This window comes from Mustela erminea, chromosome 6 (assembly GCF_009829155.1).
Source record: "Mustela erminea isolate mMusErm1 chromosome 6, mMusErm1.Pri, whole genome shotgun sequence".
Lineage (NCBI taxonomy): Eukaryota > Metazoa > Chordata > Mammalia > Carnivora > Mustelidae > Mustela > Mustela erminea.
The window spans coordinates 803032-820062 of NC_045619.1; the positions used below are offsets into that span (position 1 = coordinate 803032).

Here is a 17031-nt window from a genome sequence, read left to right on the forward strand (position 1 = left end):
GGCTCATGAGGTCGACCTGGGAACACGCGGTCTCCAGGGAGCTCTGGAAAGCTCAGTCAGATTCCTGGGGAGGCAGCGGCCTGCGTGTGCAGAACCGTGCACACGCCCGGGCAAGACTCGGACGGACGCCCCGACCGCTCCCCTCTGGCGGCCCCCCGGGGTGAAGGCGGGCGGGCGCTGCAGGCCGGAGCCCCCCGTGCACACGGAGCCCCGCGGAGCCCGCAGGCACTCGTCGAGGCACTTCAGGGAATCTCTGACCCGTCCTTAACTGACCAATGAGCGACCCAAGCAGTGACCTCAGGGGCCAAACACAAGGAGGAACACAGGTTTTCTAGAGTTCGCTCAGGAAGCCCCGAAAAAGATGGACTAAAAACAAACTCCAGCAGCAACAATGAGCACGAGAGTGAGGAGTGACGTCCGGTTTCCACAAAACCAGCGCATTACAGAGCACGCCAAGAGCAGGAAAGCACGACCCGTACACGGGGGAAACAGGCCAAAGAAACCATCCGAGAGGGCCCAGATGTTGCACTTAATACACAAAGACTTCAAATCAGGCATTAAAAATGTGTTGACCGGGGCCCACCTGGGTGGTTCAGTGGGCTGGGCCTCTGCCTTTGGCTCGGTCGTGGTCTCGGGGTCCTGGGATTGAGCCCCGCATCGGGCTCTGCTCAGCAGGGAGCCTGCTTCCGCCTCTCTCTGCCCGATGCTCTGCCTACTTGTGATCTCTGTCTGTCAGATAAATAAAATCTTCAAAAAAAAAAAAAAGTGTTGACTGAATTAAAGGAAACAGTGTATAAAGACAACATATAAAACAATAAATAACATCTCACCAAACAAATATCAACATAGAGAGAACAATTACAGCAGAATAACGACGTGCACCGTGGAAGTACAAGGGAAACGCTCACTAGAGGGTTTGGGATGGGGCAGGAGAACCCGCCAACCTGAAGAAGGCGGGCGGAAGCCAGCCGCACTGCGGAAGGCCATCCACCGCCGGGCCCATCAGCCGCCGCGGCACCCGCCGCCCACACTCCCCCCGCCTGCACACCGGACCCCGCGCGCGAGGCCAGGCAACAAGCGTCCCTGCATTCGAAAGGGCCGCAGCCACACAAGCAGGTGCTTCAGCCACAGTGTGGTCTGATCACGCATCAGTGACAGAGGGAACCTGAGACATCGATCGATATTTGGAAATACAAGTCCATTTCTAAATAATCCACGTCAGGAAAAAATTACAAGGGAAAGTAGAAAGTATTTCCATCTGCATGGCGCGTGGGGGGCTCAGCAGTGAGGCGTCCGCCTTTGGCTCCGGTCGTGACCCTGGGGTCCTGGGATGTAGCCCAGCATCAGCTTCCCCCCTGCCTCTACCGCTCCCCCTGCCCATGCTCTCTTGCTTGTTCGCTCTCGATTGCCAAATAAGTAAAATCTTTTTTTTTTTATTAAAGATTTTATTTATTTATTTGGCAGACAAAGATCACAAGTAGGCAGAGAGGCAGGCAGAGAGACAGAGAGGAGGAAGCAGGCTCCCCGCTGAGCAGAGAGCCCGATGCGGGACTCGATCCCAGGACCCTGAGATCATGACCTGAGCCAAAGGCAGAGGCTTCACCCACTGAACCACCCAGGCGCCCCCCAACTAAATAAAATCTTAAGAAAAAAGTATTTTCATCTAAATGAAAGTAATGTAACACACCCAAATTTATAAGATGCTGACGTGCTAAGAGAGACATTTCTAGCTTTCGATACCTGTGTTAGAAAAGCAGAATCTCGGATCAATAATGCAAGCACTTCTGCAAAACATCCCACCCCAAAACCACAGAATACACACTCTCTTCATACGCAGGCAAAACAAGTCTCAATAACTTCCAGAAATCTACAACCATACAGAAGAGCTGACACCTTCGGTTGTACACCTGAAACCACGTTACGCTGTATATCACCTAACTGGGACCTACACCAAACCTTTAAAAAACCTGAAATCATACCATGTATGCAAAAAAAGGGGGGGGTAATGTAAGCATTCACCTTTAAAAAGACTGGGAAGAAAGGCAAGAAAATAGGCCATCCTGAAGATTACAGTGGGTCTGAATGAAATGAAAAACAGAAAAGTGAAACAGAACATCAACAAAACTACAAATCGATTCTTTTAAAAGATTGAGAAAACTGACAAATCCTTAGCTAGATTAACCAGGAATATAAGACAAAGTCTGTGAAAATGTGGGAACGTTACCACTGATTCCTCCCAAAGTAAGTGGAGTATGAGAGCATGGTATGGACAACCTGGGACCAACAAGGCCAACAGCTCAGGTAAAATGGAGAAATTCCTAGAAAGTAGTAAGTTACCTAGAGTGACTTGAGAAGAATTAGAGAGAATGGACCTATAACAAGTACAAAAATTGAATTAGTGATTTAAATTCTTCCTGCAAAAAAGTCGTAGGCCCACACGGCTTCACTGGTGAATTTTCAAACACTTACAGAAGCATACTATGGATACACCACCAACTCTGTGCAAACCGAAGAGGTCGGGATACTTTCCAGCTCGGCCTCAGAGGCCACATCACCTCTATCCCAAAGCCAGACAGAAACAGCAAGGAAGAACTAGAGATCACTAGGTACACAAAGGAGGTCCTAACGTTTTCCACAGAAGAGGACCACAGGGGAGGAAGCACCATGAAGTCGGAAAAAGTTGTTTAAGTCCTACCTCCTTATATCTTTAAAAAACCCCAAAACAAGAAATTGGTATTATATAAAAACAAATCAAACAGACAGAGGGATGCCTGGGTGGCTCAGTCGGTCAAGCATCTGCTTTTGGCTCGGGTCATGATCCCGGAGTCCTGGGATCGCCCCGCATCAGGCTCCCTGCTCAGCAGGGAGCCTGCTTCTCCCTCTGTTTTTCTTTTCTCTCTCTCTGACAAATAAATAAATAAAATCTTTTTTTTTTAATGATTTTATTTATTTGACCGAGAGACATCACAAGTAGAAAGAGAGAGGAAGGAGCAGGCTCCCTGCCTAGCAGAGAGCCTGCTGCAGGACTCGATCCCAAAATAAATGAAATCTTTAAAGAAATAAAATAAAATTAAAATTTATAAAAAAAAATCCAACAGACAGAATAACGGGCCCCTCCGAAGTCCACGCCCCTCCAATCTGTGAGTGCGTGGGGTGGGGTGACACGGCACAGAGGGATTATTAATCAGGCTGAGGGTGGAATTCAGGAAGATTATCCTGGCTTATATGTGGGGGATCCAGTGTGATCAAAAGGGTCTTCATGGTGGAAGAGGCAGAAGAGAGACGGGGACTGACACCTTCAGAAGATGGGCCATGTTGGGGGACAATCGGTTAAGCATCTAAGTTGGGCTCAGGTCATGATCTCAGGGTCCTGGAATGGAGCCCTACGTCGGGCTCCACACTTGGGGGGGGGTCTGCTTCTCCCTCTGCCCCTTCGCTGCTCATGCATGTGCACACTCTCTCGTATAAATAACTAAAATCTTAAAAAGCCCACGCAATGTGGTGTGACTGGCTTTGAAGACTCAGGAAGGGGCCACTGGCTGAGGGAGGCACGCGTCCTCCAGACAGAAAGGCAGCCTGCCAACAACAGCCCGATTTCGGCCCCATGTGACCCATCTCCGACGAGACCTCCGGATTAGTTGTTTTCAGCCACGCAGTTTGTGGTAATTTGTTGAAGCAGCACCAGAAAACGAATACAACAGACCACAGAAAGAATGAAAGCCAAATCTCACAGAAAGATGAAAGAAAAAAAATACCGAAGAGCAGAGCATCTCCAACAGATAATGAACACACGCCCCAAAAACAAAACCTCAAATTAAACCATATGGGGGGGCGCCCAGGGGGACTCAGTGGTTAAGCGTCTGCCTTCAGCTCAGGTCATGATCCCAGCATCCTGGGATTGAGCCCCGCATCGGGCTCCCTGCTCAGCGAGGAGTCTGCTTCCCCCCTCCCACTCCCCCTGCTTGTGTGCCCTCTCTCGCTGTCTCTCTGTCTCACGGTCAAATAAATAAATAAAATCTTAGAAAAAAATTAAACCATATGAAAACTGCAACTTATTTCAAAAGAGGCTAAAGATATTTAAAATAATACAAAAGGACAACCTAAGTGAGGCTAGAAGAATCTGAAATGAGGTCATGGGTCCTAAGAAAGTTTGAGAAATGAAAGTAAAAGACCATTTCAAGAAAAAACTAAACTAGAAGCACCATAAAAACAAATAGACTCCACAATGATTTTACTTAAGAGAACAGAAGAGGAAAGGAATGTGTTAATGAAGAAGAAATGCGGGAAGGAAAAAGACCCCAGAGAAGCGAACTGCAAGGACGCGAAAGAAGGTCCAACACGCGCACAAGCAGAAGCAGCGGGGACACAGGCCGGGGAACAGAATCCTAAAAACTCAAAAACCTTTCCTGAAGTAAAACTCGTGGAGCTCCCTATTGACAGAGAACGCCGTGTGAACGAGACGTCCACACCTAACCACACTAACAAGAGTGCCATTCAGGCAAAAAACAGTCACTTACACGGGAAAAGGTAGAATTAGCCTGAATTGACAGCAACGCTGGCAGACAAGAGAGTAAGATTTAAGGTATTTGAAGGAAAAGGCTGTGAGCTGAGAATTTTGCATATAGTCAAGCAGACTTTCAAGTACAAAGGACACATACCAACTATGATCACCAGGCAAATACTCGGGTAATATTTCTCCGTGAGTCCTTCCTGAGAACCCCAGGAGAGAAGAGATCTCAAGCAAAGGTCCGGAGACGCGGACAGGGACCGGTGCGAGCGCTCTGTGGATCCACTTGCAGCGCTAGGACTGACGCGGGCTCCTGGGAGACAGGCTGGGCTCGGCACGGACGGTGGAGGACGGAGGCAGAGAGCAGCTCCCACACAACAGTGCCCGCACGGGCCCAGTGCCCCTGGTCAGTCTGAGACAGCGACACGTGCGGTGACGCGCACAGCAAACAAGCACTGGGTGACGGTCCAACATTCTCCTCTTCTCTATCCTGGAGAACTGGGTTCCTGGCAGAGAAGGAGCTGGTGCGCAAGATGCAAACAGTCAAATGAACCTGCTACCGTCTGTGACCAGCTCTGTCCACTGCACAGATGAGAAACAACAACAGACCCAAGAGCAGTGCATGTCCCCAACACACAGACTGTGGATCTGGAACAGCATCTCCCATCGGCACAGACCGCGGCTTCCGGACAGAACGGCTCGTCCCAGGTCTGCGGCGGGAAGAGTGCCACAACCAGCCTGGAGCGTGGGCACACCAGAGTGCCAGGAGCCTGTGAGAGCAAGAGAGAATCGCGCCAGACTGTCTGGGAGCTTACAAAGGCTCCTGACGCCCAAACACGAGACCGTCTCCACACGAGTAAGGGCCACCAGCGACACACACCACCCGACAGGGTTACTGCTAACGACACCGTGCTGACGCGAACATCCCGTCCAGTGCACTCAGATCTGAGTTCACAATAGTGAAGTAAAACCCTCAACGGGTCTACTTATGGACAACAGAAAACGGATTTGTTATTCTGAAAACTGACGGGTGTCCCATATGGAGTACAGAACTAGATCACCGAATAGTAACAGGTTCCACTCACTGTAAGTTCAGCTCATAAACTAGGCACCAGTAACTCAGCCAGAACATCACCCTTTTGGAACCTGTTACGAATTAATGCACGTACGTCTATGCACCGTTGGCTTGGCCAACGTCAAAAAAGAGAGACACCGAGGGCACCTGGGTGTCTCTGTCGGTGAGCTGTCCTACTCTCCATCTCAGCTCAGGTCTTGATCTCAGGGTCGTGGGTTCAAGTCCCGTATTGGGCTCTGCGCTGGGCACGGAGCTTATTTTCAAAACAGAGAGAGAGAGACCAGACATTAGGTGCCTCCGCGTGGAGCAGCACAACGTCCCTGTGAGGGACTCCTGCCAGAGGTCTAAAACCTGAATCTCATCAGACCTCTACGTCCAGGGCCTGACTTACAGGAAACCAAGGATAGATCAGACTCTGCTGGAGGCCAGCCGCCGGCAACGTGCAGACTGGGAGAAAGCCCAGTCCAGCCACGAACACCGCCCCGGGAGCTGGGGCTGGACGTCCTCTGCAGGGACGCGCGAAACTTCCCTGCTCTTCCGAGCGCAAGTCAGCCTCAGGCCGCGAAGGGAGGGGCTGCCCTCACCGGCAGGTCGGCAGCTCCTCTGTCAGGAGGACACAGGACAGACACAGGACGCAAGGAGGACTCTGGGGCCAAAATTTCTTCCTTAACCCAAGCGATGGTCACAAAAATGTGACCCTCAAGCTGTACACGGACTTCAGCCAGTTTCTGTGTCTGTGCTAGACTTTAAAATCAAAACTTAAAAAAAAAAACAAACAAAATGATAAGAGACTCTTAATCTGACAAAACAAACAGGGTCGCTGGGGGGTGGGGGGTAGGGCTGGGGCAGCTGGTGACGGACACTGCGGAGGGTATGGGCTCTGGTGAGCGCTGTGAACTGTGCAAGCCCGACGGTTCAGACTGTGCCCCGGGGGAAGATAATGCATCATATGTTAATAAAAAGAATTAATTAAAAAATGACTAAAATGGAAAAAAAACCCACGAAAAGCAGGAATGCCTGGGTAGCTCAGTCACTTGTGTCTGCCTTCGGCTCAGGTCACAATCCTGTGGTCCTGGGACTGAGTCTCAAGTCAGGCTCCCTGCTCAGAGGGGAGCCTGCTTCTCCCTCTGCCCCTACCCCGAGGTGTGCGCGCACACTCTCTCTCTCTCTCTCTCTCTCTGTCAAATAAATAAGTAAAATCTTAAAAAACAAAAACCACCTTATGAAACTACATTGTGGGCATCGTGGCTTTGGTTCCAGGGGCCAAGAGGCCGACGCAGACCAGCGAGGCTGGGAGCTGCCCGGTGTGCCGTGTCTGCACACACCCCGTTTCCTGTGCTGGAGATGGCACAGCAGCGGGGAAGGGAGCTTTTAAATAACCGGTGCCAGGACAGGTAGACCGCTCTGCGGAAAAAACAACACTTGACCCTGAGTCCACACCATCCCCCAAATCACACCACATGTCACACTGAAGGCAAAACAACGAGGAATATAATAGGGGAAAATATCGTTTTAACCTTGACTTAGAGCAAAACAGAACTGTTGAGGGAAGATGGGCCATCAGGCCACCCTAAAATTAAGAAACTTAGAAACGAAGGAAATACGAATTAAAGCCACAACGATGTACAACTTGGGCAATGGCCACACACACACACACACACACACACACACACTCTGATAATGCCCAGTGCTGGGGACACTTGCGACAGACGAGTATGGCCAGCACACCGGAGCAGGCGTGCTAACACCTGGTAAAACTGGTATCGTCCCCACCACACACAGGGTCACGCAGCAAAGGACAAGTTCAAAGGCATTCACGGCAGTACCCGCACCGGCCCAGAGCTGGCTGCCGACGGCGGACACACGCGCGACAGATCCGTGATGAAGCCACTGCTGTCACAGCCAGCAGACACGGATGAGCAGGAAGCACCTAAAAGCACAGGCTGCAGGACCCCGGATACAGAGGACAGAGGCAGGAGCCGGGAAAATAATTATTAGCTCTAGGGTTGGGGGGATGGGGGCACCGGGACAACTTTCCATCTCGGGACTGGTCACGGGATTCACTGACACAAGCACTTGTCTGCACGCGTGCAACGCTTCACAGAGGAGGGCGGGCGCCTGGGTGGCTCAGTGGGGCAGGTGGCCCAGGTGGCCCACTCGGGATTCCGGCTCAGGTCACGATCTCAGGGTCACGGACTGAGCCCCGCGCTGGACTCCACGCTGGGCGGGCCGGGCAGTCGGCTTGTCCTTCTCCGCCTGCCCCCCACCACGCTCACGCGCAGACTCTCTCTCTAAGATAAACAAACAAATGCAATCTTTTAAAATAAATAAATAAAGAGTTAACAGCTGGAAATCATCCACGCGTTCCTCAGCAGCTGCCACGTGAGAGCGTCCACGAGGCACGAGTCCCACCTGGGCAGGGCGGTCGTGCCCCCGACAGCGGCCCGGGAGGCCCTGGGGGTCAGCGGCGCCCTCACACACATGTCCGCAAGCGAACGTAAAACTCGACTGCAGAAGTCATGACAGACGCCCGCTTTCTAGCCTATTGCGTGTCTCTACCGCTTGACTAACTTTGCTTATATTATTTCATAATTATAAATAGCAGTGAACTCCTAATTTAGGAAAATTACTGTCATTTGACCCAGCAGTTTACTGCTAAAGAAAATCACGTTTTCCTACTATTTCGGCACAAGTTAGAGGGAAAAAGAACCACCGTTTTCTTTGTTTGTTTAAGATTTTTTTTTGACAGAGATGACAAGCAGGCAGAGAGGCAGAGAGAGAGGAGGAAGCAGGCTCCCCAATGAGCAGACAGCCCGACGCGGGGCTCGATCCCAGGACCCTGAGACCATGACCCGAGCCGAAGGCAGAGGCTTCACCCACTGAGCCACCCAGGCGCCCCCGTTATCTTTGGTTTTTAAACCACAAAAGGATTGTGGTCCTGCGGCAGTTTTGATAATTTTACGTACGTGTAAAGGAGAACACGTTTTTTGCCACCTACCCCAAAACTCGGGCGGGGATTTATCTCGCTGGCATCTGGAACCCTAGATTCTTCTGACTCCGTTCTCCAGCACACAGAAACAGGGTCACTGATGTCAGCGCGTCCGTCACACAGAACAATGTCGTCACGGCTGCGCGCAGCCTGGGTCCCCAGGACAGCAGGCGGCCCCCGCTCTCCGCAGCCCCAGGGCTACCCAGACACCGGGGAGACGGGGGAAGTAACGTCATTCTGACCGTGGGCGCGCCCGTCCCAAGTCACGGCGAGAGCCAAGGGACGGAAGGACAGGAGGACAGACAGACGGAAGGTGCCCAAGACAAAGTCTCTGGAGTTTATTTTACCTTTCATTTTAAACACAAAAATACCAAAAAGTAGAAGGCAGCCAATCAGAGGTTCCCTTCCCCAGGCGAGAGAAGGTAAAACGGATGGAAGGTCCTGACCTGGACAATCTCCTGTTATTTTCTTATCGGAAGAACCAAGAAACCACCTTCCGCGGACGCCGGCGCGGCTCACCCCCACTGATGTGCTGACACAGCCGTCGCCTTCATGACCTCAAACACCCCAGCTACCGAGCACAGTAAACGATTAGTAACGATTTAGTAAAGTATACCTTGACACTTTTCACCCCCAAATTGAAGCATGTTAAAGGAGCACTACCCCAGGAATTAGATCTCACTGGGTCAGACTGGCAAAGACCCAGAGCTGGGCAACACCCCGCTGGGGACGACACACGCAGCGGGGAGCGGCGGGGCCCCGGAGACACCTCCCACTGTCACATCCCCGGCCCCCGCCATCCCACCGCTACGACCAGAGCCCCAGGACCGCGCTCGTCCGGTGCAAAACAGCATGCGCCCCCCCCCCCCCCGCCACCAGAGCAGCCCCGGTCGGAGCTGGGAAACCGCGCACACGGCAGGAGGGGTGCCGCCGTCACAAGTGCAGGGGATGCAGAAGGGACCCACGCAGGGCGCGAACGGTACTCGCTGCCTTGTATGACAGGCGAGAGAGGAGACCCAGATTTCGGCTGGAAACCAGAAACAAAACGGCTGCCTGCCCATACAGGGACGTGAAATCTCTGATCTTATCTTTCCTATGATTTTGACTTCTGAGCCATGTAACGATTTTGAACATAAAAATACAATTTAAAAACTGCAAATCTGAAACAAAAACCCTAACGGTGTAGCAAACGGGCAATGCGACCACAGACAAAACACGCATCGAGAGGCTCATTCTTAAACACAACACTTACTCAACAAGACGTGTGTTAAGAACAAAAGGAATTTTGTTTTTTTAAGATTTTATTTGACACCGAGAGAGAGATCACAAGTAGACAGAGAGGCAGCAGAGAGAGGGGGAAGCAGGCTCCCCGCTGAGCAGAGAGCCCGATGCGGGACTCGATCCCAGGACCCTGAGATCATGACCTGAGCCGAAGGCAGAGGCTTTAACCCACTGAGCCACCCAGGTGCCCCAAGAACAAAAGGATCTTAAAAACGAAAGCACCTTAGGATCACCTGGCGGGCTCAGTCAACGGAGCCTGCAACTCCCGATCTCGGGGTTGTGAGTTCGAGCCCCACAGTGGGTGTAGAGACTGCTGAAAAATAACCAAAATACCTTCAACTCTGTTAAGGAGTCCCGTTAGTAGATGTAACACAATACAGCAATGTTTCACCCTTGAACATGAAATAAGCAATTATGCCAATGACGTTAAGAATCAAAATTTTCAGAATAAAGATAAATTTTAAAAACCAAAGAAATTCAGTAAAACCATGTAATTTCAAACTCGTATTGGAAATATCATATGAACTCACCATGTTTTAAAAAAAACGTTTCCCAGCTCTGTCCCTGGGCGGGGCACCTACAGCCGCCGCAGCAGGCAGCACAGAGCACACGGCAACGCTTCTCTGCTTGGGCGCGGCAGCAGCCGCAGCCGGCAGGTCGGGGCGGGAGGCCGAGGGGCCAGAGAAGCGCTCTTGGAGCGCCGCCGCAGGAGGTCGGGAGCCCACGCAGGACGCCCAGCTCTCAGCTACAACCGTGTGAACATCCAAACACACACAGACCCTCACACAAGGAACACATAAAAACCCATTACTCCGCACTGACATTCAAGAAAGAAAGGAAAACCAGAAGCATTTGCCACCGTGAAGCTACACGCGAGGAGCGCCGCTCCCCCCACGAGTGGTGACAAAGGGGCAGGGTTCAGCATCTGTCCTCTCATCTTGGGGCGCCCAGATGAGGGACACAGATAAAATAAAGAACACGGGGAAGGCAGCATCAGTGCCGGCAGGACAGCCCCCAGAATGGTGCGGCAGGAGGTAGCGAGCGTCGCCTTCGTGAAAACATGTCGCCTGACTCCAGCCGCACCTCTCAGCACCAGGCCACAGCACACGGGGAGCGGGGGGACAGAGGGACAAGCCAAACGACACAGCGCGGAACAAATCCACAACACCAGGCACTCGTGAGAAAACCGGCATGGTCTCTTCAAAAGTCCACGTCACGGAACCAGTTTTCCCCGAAGAAAAGAAACTAAAGACACATAATGGCCAATAATGACCTGGACTTGATTCTCGTTTGGAGAAATCACTACCACAGACCACTGGGGGCACGATGGGGGGGCTGGTGCGCAGGGACCGGCCTGGGCCCTGTCCTAGATGCGGTCAGTGGTGGCACGCGGTGCTCAGAAGAGTGCCCTTCTGCCTCTTCTTTGGAGACAAGGGCATTCCGGGGTGACGGGCCGGGATGGCTGCAACTCCCTCCGCAAGTTTGGCAAGCGCCAGACCGGCCAGAGGCAGCAGCACCGCGACATTCTCACGCGCGCTCTCGGTCAGCTGGAAACGTCAAAACCCAACCGGGAAGCACGGCTGCGTCCAACTCAGGGTTCACTCGCTCTCCGTGAACCACAGCGACCCTCCTGCCTGGCTCAGCTTGGCGACAAGTCTTCCCACCGAGGCCGTCGGTTCGGATCCGGGCTACAGTGGACAGCGCCCTCACGTTCTCTGACCACATGTAACCATAACGAACGCATTCGGCGGGGGCCAAAGCACCAGCTGCCTCAGACCGCTGTGTTCACACCAAGGAAAACTGTAGTCCGGTGCCAGCCACGCAGAGACGGGGGACAGAACCAAGAGCAGGGACAGCTGCTAAGAGTTAAACTTCAGAAACCCCCAACCAGAGCCCTTTCCGTGAGATGTGGTCAGAAATCGTGATAAGGCTACCCTGGAAACAAAGCACATTCCAAAGCAAGCAAACAAAACCGTGGTAAGGTCGGCGGGTCCCTGCTCTGTCCCTGAAATGTTGTGGGTCACAGACCAGGGCTCTTTGGGTGGTTCTGCGGGTCCCCTCTGCCCAGCATCAGCTCCCATGCTGCTCACCTTTTCCCACGGGGACCAGGGCAGTCCCATGAGGGGCAGGTGTGAAACTGCTGCCGTGGCTGGAAGCTACCGAGTTTTCCAAGTGTCCTTCTGCTTACAGGATGTGGAGCGCAGCCTCCACCAGCGTAACCGGAGCCGTCCCGGAAGGGCTCGCGCTCCCGACGCCGCTCCCCGGGGAGGCCGTCCGCTGAGGTCAGTCAGCAGTGGCCTTGGAGGAAAAGTCGCCCCTTGTGGTTTACATCCATGGGGGTGCTGAGCAGGACAGAGCAGGTGCAGGGCCTGGTCTGCACCACCTGCACTGCCAAAGGGCCAGGTCCCCCGTCCACAGCAGGGAGCCATCGCCGAGAGCCGCCACGGGGCCAGCGGGCGCCAGCCTGCTGCACCCCAGTCCCAGGCCACCATCAGCAGCGGGTGCTGGGAAAGGGCTGGGGCGCGGCTGCCGAGGGGCCTTCACGGAGCCGGCGCCGGTCAGGAGCACAGGCCACAGTGGCCCCGGAGGCACCCACAGGACTCGGGCTCTGCCAGGGGGCCGGCCTCTCCCGGACACTGAGGCGTCTTCCCTGGAGCCTCCATTCAGGACCCAGATCCTCCAGGTGGAACCCCCCAGCAGAGGTCTTCCCTCCCGGAACAGGGTCTCAGACGGAACCGCCCGTACTTTCCCAGACGCGCCGGCTGGACCTTCTCTCGGGGCCACGGCTGTCCCTGGCGTAGCAGCTCAGGTTCCCTGAGGCAAGGCCTCTCTTCACGCCTGCCGCTGCCTGCCGTCCCCACATGGGCGCGGGGCCGGCTGCAGAGCCGGCGGAGCCCTCCCCGGGTCAAGCACTCTCCGCCCCAGGACTCTGCTCCGGACCAGAGCGCGAGAGGGGGAGGCTTCGGTCTCCTCCCAGCAGTGCCGTCCCAGAAGCACGTCGCCGCGGGATTCACCAGGGAGGGATCCGGGCCACGATCCGGGCCACGATCCGAGCCACGATCCGAGCCACGATCCGAGCCACGATCCGAGCCACGTGGGGACGCAGACAGGCCCGGCGCTGGAACGTGGGGCGAGAGAGCGGGAGAGACACGGGCGAGAGGAGAGTCGTGGATCGGAGCCCCGTGGAGCGCCCGCGCCGCACAGGCTGCAGGACGGCCGGAGGTGCCCGCGGCTCCACGCAGCCCAGCTCCCCGCGGCCCGGCGCGCCGGCGAGAGCAGCCGCCTACGGCCCCGGCCGCGAGCCCGGGCGGCCACGAGCCGAGCGAAGCCGCAGCCGGACGCCGCTCGGTGCACGAGGCTCGGCAGGACGCAGCAGGCTGCAGCGGCGGAGCCCCCCGAGGCTCGGCGCCGCGCCCGCGCCCCGCCTGCCGTCCCGCACGAGGCGGCTGCCGCCGAAGGCCGTCGGAGCAGCGTCCACGAGCCGGAGCTGCCGCGGCCCCGCAAGGAAAAGCGTGAAGACGAGGCGCGCGCGGACGGCGACCCGCTCTCGGCGGCTCCGGCCGCGCCTCCGCCCTCTGCTCGCTCTGCGGCCTCGGCGGGGACACAGCCCGACACGCCACACGGCCCGGCGCGCCCCGGCTGCACGCGTGGCCGCAGATCCAGCCGACTGTCCTCGCGGCGCCCGCGCTCCAGGCTGCGGCCGCTCCCTCGGCAGCGGGTCCCTCACCAACCCCGGCGCGCGCGGCGGCGTCTTCACGTCGGAAACTCCAGGCCCACGCGGGACGCGCAGCGTGGCGGGGGTGCGGCCGCGCGGGCCAACGGGCAGGCGCACGGAGCCCGGCTCTCGCCCAGCGCAGCGGCCGTTCGTCCGCGGAGCCTCCGCGCCCCGTGCGGGTCTCGTGCGTAGAAGCGCGGCGGCCCGGACCGTGCGTCCCCGCACCGCGTCCCCGGGACCCCCGGAGCCCAGCGCAGCTCCCGGGAGCACTTTCCTCTCCAGACGCGGCCTCGCCTCGGCGCCCACCGGAACGCGGCTTCCTCTTCCTCGCACGCGTCCCCGACGCCGACCGGGTCCTCCCGGCCCCGAACTTGGCCACGACGGCGCGGACGAGCGAGCGCTGTTCGCGGGAGGAGCGGCACGAGGTGCCCTGCTGGGGCGCACCCGCTTCGCTCAAGTCTGAACCGGGATTCTGAAGGGATTTCATGGACTGACCCGAGAGCGAGCGGCCCGGAGCGGCGGCGGCAGCGGGAGAACCTCCCCGCGGAGGACCCCGGGACTCGGCTCAGGTCGGCGGGCGCTGACCCCTGGGGCCGCGCGCGCCCTGAAGCGGCTTCGCAGAAACGCTGCGCGGGACCCCGTTAGAGCGAACTCCGGAACAACTTCCCGTTTTCTCGGCGGAGACGCGCGGCCGGAGCTGCCCCGCGGTCAGCCGGGCAGACTCGCGCGCACAGCGGGGCGCGCGCGGGGGGTCACCGCACCCGGGAAAGCGCAGGGGCCGCAGGAAGGGGCCGCAGGGGCCCGGCGCCCTCCAGCAATGGGGGGCGGGGCGGGGCCGCTCACGGCAAAGGGCGAAACGAGACCCACGGAGACCGAGTCCGGGCCCGGAGCGACAACGGCGACGGGAAGGCGCAACCTCGATTCGCGTCTCACCCACGAAGTCCCGCCCGGCCCAGAGCCGCGGCGGCCGCGCTTCCCGGACACGCGCTTCCCGGGACCCCGACCCGCCGCGGCGGCTCTTCCTGGAAACGCGCGGGCGGTCGCGCGCGCTCGGCCCTCGGGCGCCTCGCGGGGGCGGACGAAGCGCGGGGGGCAGACCGCGGAGCGCACGCCGGCCCCGCCCGGCCCCCCACAGCCCCCGGCCCCCGCCCGGCCCCGCCGCACAACTTTCGGGCGCTCGCGGCGCTTCGTCAACAGAGCGCCGCCGTCCGGAAAACGCGTCTCGGGCGCGACCCGCCTGGCCCGCGCGCGCCAGCTGTCAGCCGGGGGGCCCGGGGCGGGGGCGCGGGCCGGGGGTCCCAGGCGTGCGGGCCGGCCCCGGCGAGGCGGGCCCCGCGGCCGAGGCGGGCGGCCCGGGCGGAGTCAAGGCCCCACGGGAGGCCGCGCCCGCGCCCCCGAAGACGCCCCCGGCCTGGCGCGCACCGCGTCGCGGCGACCCGGGCCACCGCACCGCACCCCACCCTCCCGGCCCCGCGGCCCGACCCCGCCTGGCCCCGCCCCTCGCCCTCCTGCCCCTCCAGCCCCGACCCCCGACGGCGCGCCAGGACGGCCGGGCCCGGGGCGCGAGCTCCGGCCGAGGCACAGCCCGCCCCGCCGCCCGCCGCGCACTCACCGCGGGCGCGGGGCTCGGGGCGGCGCGGCTCCCGCCCGCCTGCGGACGACGGCCGGCGCGGGCGGGCGCTCCCATTCATTAGCCGCGGCTTTGTCTGCCCCCGCCGGCCCCTCCCGCCGCCGCCGCCGCCCGCGACGCCGCCGGACGCTGCGCCCCTCCCAGGGCCCCGCGCGGCGCGGGGCGGGGCCGGGGGCGGGGCCGGCAGGGCGGGCGGCACCAAGGACCCAGGCGCGGCGGACGGGGCGAGCCCCGGCCGACCGCGCAGGCGCGGTCTCCGTCCCTGGGCTGGGCCGGACAGACGACGCAGGCGCAGGGCCGCCTACGGGCCGGGCCGACTGCGCAGGCGCAATCCCCGTGCGTGGGCCCCGCCCCCGGGCTCGTGCGGACCAGCCCGTGAGGCGCAGACTCCGCACGCCGGCCTTTGGCTAGGGCCCGGACCGAGCGCCCGCGCAGGCGCAATCTCCGCGTGCGGGCCTGGTCCGGGGCCCAGGGGGCCCGACCGCGCAGGCGCAGTCCAGGCGCGCCGGCTCCGCCCCACCGCCGGGGTCTGCGGGCCGGTGGGCGGCCGCAGCGCCTGCAGGCAGCGGCCGGGCGCGCGGTAGCAGCCGGGGCCCGGCTTCGGCGTCATCCGGCTCGCGCTTGCCCGGCGCCCAGCCCGCTCGGCCGCGGGGCCCCGGAGCCCCAGGGCGGGGCGCGCACCTGCGGCGGGCGCGGGCCGAGGTGCCGGCGGGGCTCGCGGCGGGGGACGCGCGGGGCGCGCTTACCCGGAGGCCGCGCGAGTGTCCTCCTCCGTGCCGCGGCGCTGCGAGGGCTCGGGGGCGCGCTGGCCGCGGTGCCCCGTGCTGCTGTGTCTGAGCCCTTCCGTCTAAGACGATAAGGCGCCTCGCGGGCGGCCGCGCTCGGGGGCCGCGCGGATTAGAGCTTAAGCCTGTGGGGCCGGGCGGGGAGACCCTGCGGCGGCGACCGGGCCGGACGCCTCGGGGCTGGGCTGGGGGCGTGCGGCGGGCAGGTGCCTCTTGGGCTCTGCAGGCCTCTGGGCGCTTAGTGCGAGCTTCCTGGTGACCAGCTCGGGCGGCGAGCGGCCCGACCGTGCGGACTGACCGGAGACCCGGCCTGTCCCCGTTGCCGACGACAGCTGCTCCGTCGCAGAGGGAGGCCGGTGCTCCCTGCCCCGCCAGCGCGAGCCGCGGGTCCGGCCGCGCCCCTCCTGCCCGCACGCTCCCCGGCTCCTCCCACCCCTGCAGGGGCCCGCGGCCCAGGCCACCCCGCGGCCGTGGCCCCCTCGCTCCGCTCCAGCCTGGGGGGCGCGACTTCTGCGGGCCTCAGGGGTCACGTCCGGGCGCCGTGTCGACCGCGGGGGCAGTCGGTGTGCGCGTCTGTGGGTGGCTTGCGCTCGCCCGCGGCTCCCGCCTCCCGGCGCGCGTCCTGGCGCAGGGCGGGGGGGTGGGGGGGCCGGCGTGGAGCTCAGGGGACAGCATGGACGCGGTGGCCGCCGGCCAGGCCCAACCCGCCACCTGTTTGTGGCTGTTCGTTCGGGTTTTTTTTCGTTTCGTGTAATTGCCCCGAGCAAAGACTATTGTCTCCTTCGTGGCTGCGGAAAAACCGAAATAGTAATATCTCACGACGTGCGACCACTACCTGACATTGGAACGTCAGTGTCCTTGCGGAAGTTACTGGGACGCGGCCGTGCCGGCTCTGCCCTACCGCCTCCAGCAGCTCATGAGCCCGGTGGGGGAGAACTTGCTTCCCAACCCTTCGCAAAAAACCTGTGGTCTCCTGCTCTAGATGGCAACGGCTTCCTACCTGGTCCCTGCTATATGCTCTGGTCGCCTGCCCACTGACACCTTCACGG

The 17031-nt window shown here is 59.5% G+C and overlaps 1 protein-coding gene across 6 annotated transcripts in view; it reads right to left on the minus strand.

Annotated features, from left to right (window-relative positions):
* ZBED4 (zinc finger BED-type containing 4) overlaps nucleotides 1-16564 on the minus strand; it is a 31367-nt gene extending 14803 nt beyond the window's left edge. The window contains exons 1-3 of one of the 6 annotated variants that reach the window (XM_032345876.1): nucleotides 10383-12905; nucleotides 10186-10244; nucleotides 9018-9142 (exon numbers count right to left, since the gene is read on the minus strand). The gene's annotated coding sequence lies outside the window, so the exon portion shown is untranslated. Of the gene's footprint in view, nucleotides 1-4658; nucleotides 5780-9017; nucleotides 9143-10185; nucleotides 10245-10382; nucleotides 12906-15179; nucleotides 15344-15943 lie in introns of those variants that run through there. The other 5 variants (XM_032345877.1, XM_032345875.1, XM_032345879.1 and 2 more) reach the window with 5 other exon arrangements.
* Nucleotides 16565-17031: the final 467 nt, after the last annotated feature.